Source organism: Crinia signifera, chromosome 7 (genome assembly GCF_055691185.1).
Source record: "Crinia signifera chromosome 7, ASM5569118v1, whole genome shotgun sequence".
Classification (NCBI taxonomy): Eukaryota; Metazoa; Chordata; class Amphibia; order Anura; family Myobatrachidae; genus Crinia; species Crinia signifera.
In genome coordinates this window covers 104,453,846-104,462,518 of record NC_139223.1, presented here as the reverse complement: position 1 = coordinate 104,462,518, position 8,673 = coordinate 104,453,846, and the positions used below count along the sequence as shown (strand labels likewise).

Here is an 8,673-nt window from a genome sequence, read left to right as displayed (position 1 = left end):
ATTTGCGAGGGCTGCTGATGAGTTAAACGACAAAATTCACTTTCTATTCTCTCAGTTCCAACCGCCGTGCTTTGAACTTTGAAGCATGCTGCAGGGGGGCAGGTGCTGAGGTGCATTTGATTCCACGTGGGGAGGCAAGTTTTAAGCATTCTGCAGTGGGCAGGTACTGGAGTCAGTGCAATGCAAAGGGGGCAGGTATGAGGCATGTTGCATAGGTGCTGGGGTGCAATGCAGGGAGGTCAGGGAGACGCTGGGGGCAATTGGGCACACAGGGGAGCGTATGGAAAATCAAGTTATAGTGGAGGGGTGTGTGTGTGTGATACTGCAGGGTCCGGAATTAAAGGGGAAAGGTGGTAACCCTACTGCAGGGGGCTTGGAGACGCTGGAAACACCAAGCATAATCATATGGAGAACCTGTTAGCCACACCAAGGGAGTATATTGGAATGCAGGCACACAGAGGGACTGTGTGTGAAGCAGACTTATGGGGAGGGGTAGTTTAGGGAGACACTGGGGGTAATTGGGCACACATGGAATTTTGGTAAGCAGGTCAGCCGGATTTTCTGTACTCTCCCCTTTAACCCCAGCAGAAGGATACACTTTATTCCCTTGTTACTGATGTTTACACCGGACCTGTGTCTTCAAGTGTTCCAGGTCTTCCGTCTCTAAGTGGATGCTTTGGATTACAGAGGACATCATTTATTTGTCGGGCACAGCAGCAATGTGTAAATATACTAATGCCATACTTGCCTACCCTCCTGCATTCTGCAGGAGACTTCCTGAAACAGCAGCAATCTCCCTCTCTCCCTCATTAGTCTACCAATCTCCCTCATTTCACCTAGCTCACATTACACTGTTACATTTTTGGGGTAAAAAAGGAATTAGAGACAGATATTTACACTGAATCATCAGCGCCATTTCCCAGTAGCTCTTACTAACTGCTTTAGGGCTCATCTTTATTTGGATATAAGTCATTTTAAACGATTCCTTTCAGATGTAGCAGTACACACCCACGATTCTAGGTGCTACGTTCAGAATTTCTTTTCACAATCTCTCCTTATATCACGGGTGTCAACACAAGGCCCGCGGGCCAAATCCGGCCCGCCAGACCTTGTCATGTGGCCCGCACAGCCGCCGCCACCCACCCCCACCTGGCGCCGATTACATTACTGCGGGAAGCCATCACAGTGTGAGTGTCACATCACATTCAGTGACACTCACATGACGACTCGAGACTGATGTAGGGTACACACCAGGACGACCACCGTCGTCCACGAGCGATAGACGACCATGGAACGATTTCCCTTGGACTTCCCGGGAGCTCCCATGCAGTCCCCAGCAAACGATTAGCAAAAATTGTGTTTTTTTTGCGGAACGATCTAGATCCGATCCCGATGCGCCCGTGATGGTCGTTAAGACGGTCGGATCGCTGGTTTTTGTTTTTTTGCAAGAACACATGCGACCGTCGTCAGATTGGCCTTTGAAATTTGAATGAAGGGGCTGGACTAGCAGAGGGGGATAGGAATAGCAGCAGCCATTTTAAACCAGTGTATTTCTGCTTTGTTACTAGTGAGGCTTGGTTTATTACTGCTGAACGCTGGACATAGCTATTTACAGATTACTTTGTTTTGCCTGCCATTACAAAGTGTCTTTTAACCCTGCACTATGGAGAATGCAGTGATGGGTAGTCACCAGCAACATTACCTGCTCTATTATGCAGTGCTGAAGCTCAGGCATCAGAGGGCCCAGCGCAGGAGAGCAAGATCATGCTGGACAAAGCAGTGGCTACTGCAGCGTCAGACTCGTTCGCACATGCCACTGCTCAGGGTCATCAGGGAAAATAACCCAGACGATTTCCGGAACTTTTTGAGGATGGATGATGCCACATTCCAGGAATTGCTGCGTCTGGTGACTCCCCACATCGAGAAGCAGGATACCAAGTATCGCGTGGCTATCCCTGCTGAGGAACGGCTGGTGGTGACCCTGAGGTTTCTGGTGACAGGACGGTCTCTTGCTGACCTGAAGTTTGGATTCCTCATCTCCCCGCAAGCTTTGGGCCTTATCATCCCGGAGACCTGCAAAGCCATTGTGAAGGTGCTGCAGTACCAGTATTGCAAGGTAAGGATGAAAAATACACCGTACACTTTATTGTGCAAACAAAAATTTTTTATTTATAATTTAGGCCTAGGACAGAAACAGGTTTTTTAGGCCTTTCATATGTAAAACATGTAAAATAGTAAATAGATTTATTGCGTCAACACAAATATATTATAATACCATATAAAAGATATTGTACAAAAAAACACACTATATATAAACATTTAAGTATGTATGACCCAGTTTAAACTTTCCCAATAAGTATGGCCTACTGTGTGGCAGAGGATGTCTGCCGCAGATATGTAAAGGCTGCGGCCCACATGGCGCATGGCGCAGATGCAATGGTCCCGGCCCCATTGATGTGCGCCATACGCCATGTGAGCAGTGGCCATCACATACCTGCAGCTGAGACCATGTCTGTTGCACAGTACCCCATACTATTGGCAAAGAAAAAAGGGTAATAAATGGAGTTTGCTCTCCAGATTGAGGAGAATCCTGTTCTCCCTCTGGTAATGCAGGTACAGGTAGCAGCATATACGTATAAAAAAAAAAAAAAAAAAGACACTCTGGTAACTTATGAAACAGGCCCTTGTGTGGCAGAGGATGTCTGCTGCAGATATGTAAAGGCTGCGGCCCACATGGCGCAGATGCAATGGTCCCGGCCCCATTGATGTGCGCCATACGCCATGTGAGCAGTGGCCATCACATACCTGCAGCTGAGACCATGTCTGTTGCACAGTACCCTATACTATTGGCAAAGAAAAAAGGGCAATAAATGGAGTTTGCTATTCTATTTACTTCTAATTTCAGTTCCCTACCAGCGTGAATGAATGGAAAGTCATCGCAGAGGAGTTCGAACTGCGATGGAACTTTCCAAATTGCGGTGGAGCCATTGATGGCAAACATGTCCGCATAGCCCAGCCTATCAATAGTGGTTCTTACTACTTTAATTACAAGGGCTATTTTAGCATTGTACTAATGGCTGTGGTGAATGCGAACTATGAGTTTATCTTCCTGGATGTAGGAAGGAATGGCCGTGCATCGGATGGTGGCACTTTCAAGGACACAAAGTTCTACGAAAGGCTCATAGCGAACACCCTTCACTTGCCGTCTGTCCAGGAAACTAAACAGGGGCTTAACTTTGTGTTTGTGACAGACGAGGCTTTTGGCCTGCACGAGCATGTCATGAAGCCATATGCGCAAAGGGGCCTGAACCATGACAAAAGGATCTTCAACTACAGGCTATCCAGGGCACGCGTGTTGTGGAAAATGCTTTTGGCATCCTGGCTAGCCGGTTTCGCATTTTCCACACTGCCATTAACCTGAAGGTGGACAAAATTGACTGGGTTGTCACGGCGTGCTGTGTCCTGCACAATTTGCTCCGCAGAAAAGCCACACAGCAAAGGGCTACAGGCACAGCACTCCAAGAAGACCAAGATCTGCCAGAGGATGTAGTGCAGATATCCTCCTTGCAAACCCCAACACAACACTTCACAGGGAGTGCACGAGCCAAACAGGTGAGGGAAGAGTATATGGCCTACTTTAATGGGGAGGGGGCTGTGGATTGGCAGAAGGAATCAATTAGATAGCCAAAAAAATAGACTCACCAATGCAGACTGCGAATTATCCTCCACCTGCGCCGTGACTTCTTGGTTTTCGTGTTCGACCATCAGGACTACTCCTGTCCTCATCGACTCCTGGCTGAGGGTGAACGTCAACCTGTCGTAGTACCATAGCGATGTTTGATACATCTCGTCGACTCCAGCACCAGACTTCTTTGCAGCCTCCACCTTCTTGTGTTCCTTTAAGAAAACCGTGCGCAGATTCTGGATGCGTTTCCGCACCCATTCTACATTGGCCTCTGGATGAAATGGGAGACTGTAGCGAGACAAGTCCTCCAAGGCTTGGTTTATTTTCATTTTGTTTGAATACTCCTTGGACTTTGTTCGCCACAGGCATTCATGGGAACGATACTTCTCGATAAACCCTTCTAAAAATTCTTGTTCTTTTGCGTTGGACATTGGGACTGTAAAAAGATAAAACCATTTTAGTTGTTATAGTTTAGCCATGTTTTGTTTCATATTTAAATTTTTATAGTTATAGTTACCAGTTTACCTAGTTCTTATGTTTTAAGTATTTAAAATGTTAATAAACTTTTATGAAAACCACTATACATTTTATTGTGCAGATTGCTATTCACACAAACAGGTGAATGGGGCCTAGCAGAGAGGAGTGCATGGAATATTGCAATGGTGGACAATGGTTATATCTATATGTATATATCTATATATACACAAACACACACACAGGTGAATGGGGCCTAGCAGAGAGGAGTGCATGGAATACTGCAATGGTGGACAATGGTTATATCTATATATACACAAACACACACGCAGGTGAATGGGGCCTAGCAGAGAGGAGTGCATGGAATACTGCAATGGTGGACAATGGTTATATCTATATGTATATATCTATATATACACAAACACACACACAGGTGAATGGGGCCTAGCAGAGAGGAGTGCATGGAATACTGCAATGGTGGACAATGGTTATATATATATACACACACACATGGGGCCCACCCGAGCAAACAGTGACATGGTCGGGTGCACGGTTGCCAAACCAGTGCTCTATACACACTATATACATTGGTGGCAACAGTGGGCATGCATAGGAGAGCATTGGGAGTGCAAACATACCAGGTTGTTGTTCTGGGAGATGAGACAAGATGGAGAGTCCAACTGCTGCGCCAGCACTGTTTGCTATGTGGAAAAACATGGCGCCGGGGGGGAGTGTTTAGGAAATGCCACTCAAATAGGCTGGATCAAACAACGGACGGCCGACGGAGGCGGCAAAAAACACTCACGATCTGCATGCGATTGACGGTCGTCGGCCTGGGATTGACGGATCCTACCTGCATCACGTAGGACCAAAGATGCGACCAAACGAGTGGTGTGTACGCGCATCGGATCGGAATCGGATCAAATACATGACAAAAATGCACAAAAGTACATACAATCTGCATACAACCGGTCAGAATTGGATCTAAATTGTCAGAATCGGGCCCTAGTCGTCCTGGTGTGTACCCAGCATGAGAGACATACCTAACAATGTGAGGAAGCCGGGTGACACAGTCACTCCGCTGCGGCGCTCGCTGGGAGGAGAGGGGAGGCAGAACAGTGGACACAGACTTGTTAGTGTCACTGTGTGACGTGCCCGACTCCTCCCTGGCTCCTCCTGCGGGCAGCGGCTACGGCGCTGCCATGTGTGACACACGCCCACCTGACAGCAGTGCCAGTGACACCGTGACGTGCATGCTGCTGCGGCTGCCTGTCTGACTTGGACGCCGGGCTGTCGATGAGCTGCCTCCTGCCTGTGGTGCCGCGCTGCGCAGCAGTGGCATCAGTTGGTTCAGTATATTTACTGTAAGTTCGGCAGTGGGGTGGGCACAGTTGTGTTGTCTCTTGTTGTCCAGATCAGTCTGTCCAGTCCAGAGTCTGTGGCCGGGCAGGCAGAGAGCCAGGCCAGCAGCACACAGCCGCAGCCTGTGCCCACAAATCTGCTGTGCGGCTGCCTGTGTCCAGGGTCATTATCATTATCTGTCCCACTGTCACCACCAGTCCAGAACTCTAGCGAGAGTCCTGCGAACCCAGAGGCCCAGGTCACCTGCTGGGCGATCGTAACGTCACTGTGCCCTATCCCAGGCCCCCAGCCAATCTCCCTGCTAGTTATTACTTACATTATTACAAAAAACAGTAATAATTGAATGCAGTGACAATAATTTATGATAATAAAGAGTGGACACATAGTCCTACAGATACAACCGGCCCTTTGAGGGTGACCAAACTGCTGATGCGGCCCCCGATGAATTTGAGTTTGACACCCCTGCCTTATATGGAACTAGACACGCCCTTTGGGTGGAGCCTGTCACGCCCCCTCAATGCGGCGCTGTGCAAAATTCTCCTGCTAACTATAATCTCCCTAAAAATTAGTTTTCAAAAGTAGGCAAGTATGACGAATGCTTTGGATCAACTTTGCGCCCATCATTTTAGAATGTTATAGCATGAAGCTTATTCACACTGGCTGTGTCCTGACTGTGATGCAAGGAAATCTAATACCCCTTTCACAACAAACAATGCAAGGACCCACCGAGGAATATGGCCCAGGTTGGCCATATTGCCTGCATTTTCTGGTGTGGAAAGGAGGCGGGATGGCAGAGGAGGTGGGCAAGAGGTGGAGAGTACTCACCCCAGGTTGCTGGTCCTCGGTGCAGGCCAGGGATCCACACAGGCTGCAGGTGTGGATGACCGGTCAACCGGCTGGCACAGATGACTCAGCTCTCTGGCTGGAGTGAGGGCGCCGGAGAGCTGCATCATCTAGATCTGGGGTAGCCAACCCTAGTCCTCGAGAGTTGCCAACAGTGCATGTTTTGCAGGTCTCCTCACAGAATCACAAGTGAGCTAATTAGCTCCATCTGTGTATCTTTTAAAATGTGTCAGTCATTAATGAGTGCAGCTGGTTGTCTGGAAAATGTGAACTGTTGGTAGCTCTCGAGGGCTAGGGTTGGCTACCACTGATCTAGATACACCGCCTGTCCTTTCATCTGCACCTGCCTCCTGTGTGGATACCCATCTGACAGCATGCACCAAGGACCGGCAACCCGGATGAGTACCCTACTCCTTTCACACTGGCCAGGACCACGGGTTGAACTCGGGAACTAACCGGGAATTTAGGCTGGTGTGAATAGGGTATTAATCCTATGTAAATCCTGGCTTTTGCACTTACAACAAACTGGGGTGAAATGCCCACAATTCTATGAATACATGCTGCTGCAACCAGGGACTGTGCAAGGTTACTTGGCACCCTAGGCAACAAATCTTCCTACAGCCAGAAACCTATCTGGCCCACTTAACAAGCACATATTGCACCACCCTCCTAGCACCAGGCCTCTGAATTACAATCAATTGCAAACATATTGCCCCCCACCCTACCTCCCAAGAGCCTAACCCTTTCCTCACAGCCTAACCCTAAGCCCCCAGCTAGTGCCTAATTTAAAACCCCACCAAGCCTAATTCTAAACCTGTGCCAGTACTCTGTGGGTGGTATGCACTAAACCAAGAATGCAGTAAAATTTAGGAATGCACTAAAACCTGATCACTGGGTTACCGTGATGGGTGGTGCCACCAGTAAAATCTGGCAATACCTCATAGAAACCTATGGGCCTCTTACCGTGACCCGCCACCACCCCGCACAGACCCTCCCCGACTCGCACGAACCTCCGCCGACACCCCCCCCCTCACCTGCCTCCGGGCAGCACAGTGTTGTGCTGTCCGGAACAGTGACCTCCTAGTCCCATACATCCCCTTCTGTATGCAGGGAGGAGGCGGAGCCTGGCCTGCAGCAGCTGGGTTAGAGGAGGGGGGAGCCCCCGGAGACCCGCTCAATCTCCCCTGGATGCTTATTGCAAGAGCTGCCCTTTGCTGTACTAATTGCATATGTTACACGGTTAGAGTATATGCGATTAGTATCTCTGTAATAGCCCCTTTGGACTGGGCAATTCTGCGCCAGGTGCCTTTCCCAGAGGTATTGCCTCTCATAACTACTTCCAAAATAAAGGATGACACTCAGGAGACTTGAAGAATGGTGCAAAAAGTAAATGCCCTGAAACAGCATACAGTCACTATGTCTACAAGCATTAGGTTGACACCACTAGGTTGACATGCATGAAGGTCGACATGCAGGAAGGCCGACATGGGCTAGGTAGACATGTCAGTCAAACTGAAACACCCCATGTCGACCTTTTGACTACAGTCAAAAGGTCGACCTTCCCCAAGTCGACCTAATTCTTGTGTCAACCTAATGACCCTGTCAACCTTACACATGTCGACCTTCATGCATGTCAATCTGATGCTTGTAGACTGTCCTGGGGGGCAAATGGCACTTTGCCCCAGCCCTCCACTAAGCTCAGCTGAGGCTCTATGAAAATAGAAAAACTTAAATTTATCGGCAACGCTGATGCCCCCCTCCAGTAGCCGGCTCCCATAGGCAATTTCATAAAGCTGCCATGTCAAACCAGCAATTCAGTCATGCTGTAACGTGTGTAAAAATAAAGCAACACCACACAAAATGTCTTCAAGGACAGGTGAGCTACCCCAGATGCACAACAGGTCCATTACATTGGGGTACAAGGTCTGGGATAGTATGTCCTTTAAAGCGTAGCCCAGGGACGTGCTGCCCCTTTCCATCACCATCTCCTTTGGGAGTCCCCTACAGCAATTGCCTTCACATGTGGCTGAGGAACCACTATCCTTACCTCTGCCGGAGTGCTGTTGCCTGGATGGCTGGAGCAGAACGCGGAGGTGTGGAGGGTGCCCCCAGGGATGATCCACGCTGTTAGAGCAGAGTGGACAACGGGAGATGAACGAAGTGGCTATTATAATAAATGGAATAATGGAGACCTGCGCTTGATGGACGTGTGTGTGTGAGAGTATGCCACTATCAGAATCTATAGGCTACAATGGATGAAGGACAATAATGTCCTAGTGCAAAAAAACTCTTTATAGGTCACAATGCCA

At 48.7% G+C, this 8,673-nt stretch overlaps 1 protein-coding gene across 1 annotated transcript in view; it reads left to right on the top strand.

Annotated features, from left to right (window-relative positions):
- Nucleotides 1-144: 144 nt before the first annotated feature.
- Nucleotides 145-8,673, top strand: part of SLC29A4 (solute carrier family 29 member 4) — a 243,524-nt gene continuing 234,995 nt past the window's right edge. The window contains exon 1 of the mRNA XM_083153582.1: nt 145-163. The gene's annotated coding sequence lies outside the window, so the exon portion shown is untranslated. The remainder of the gene's footprint in view (nt 164-8,673) is intronic.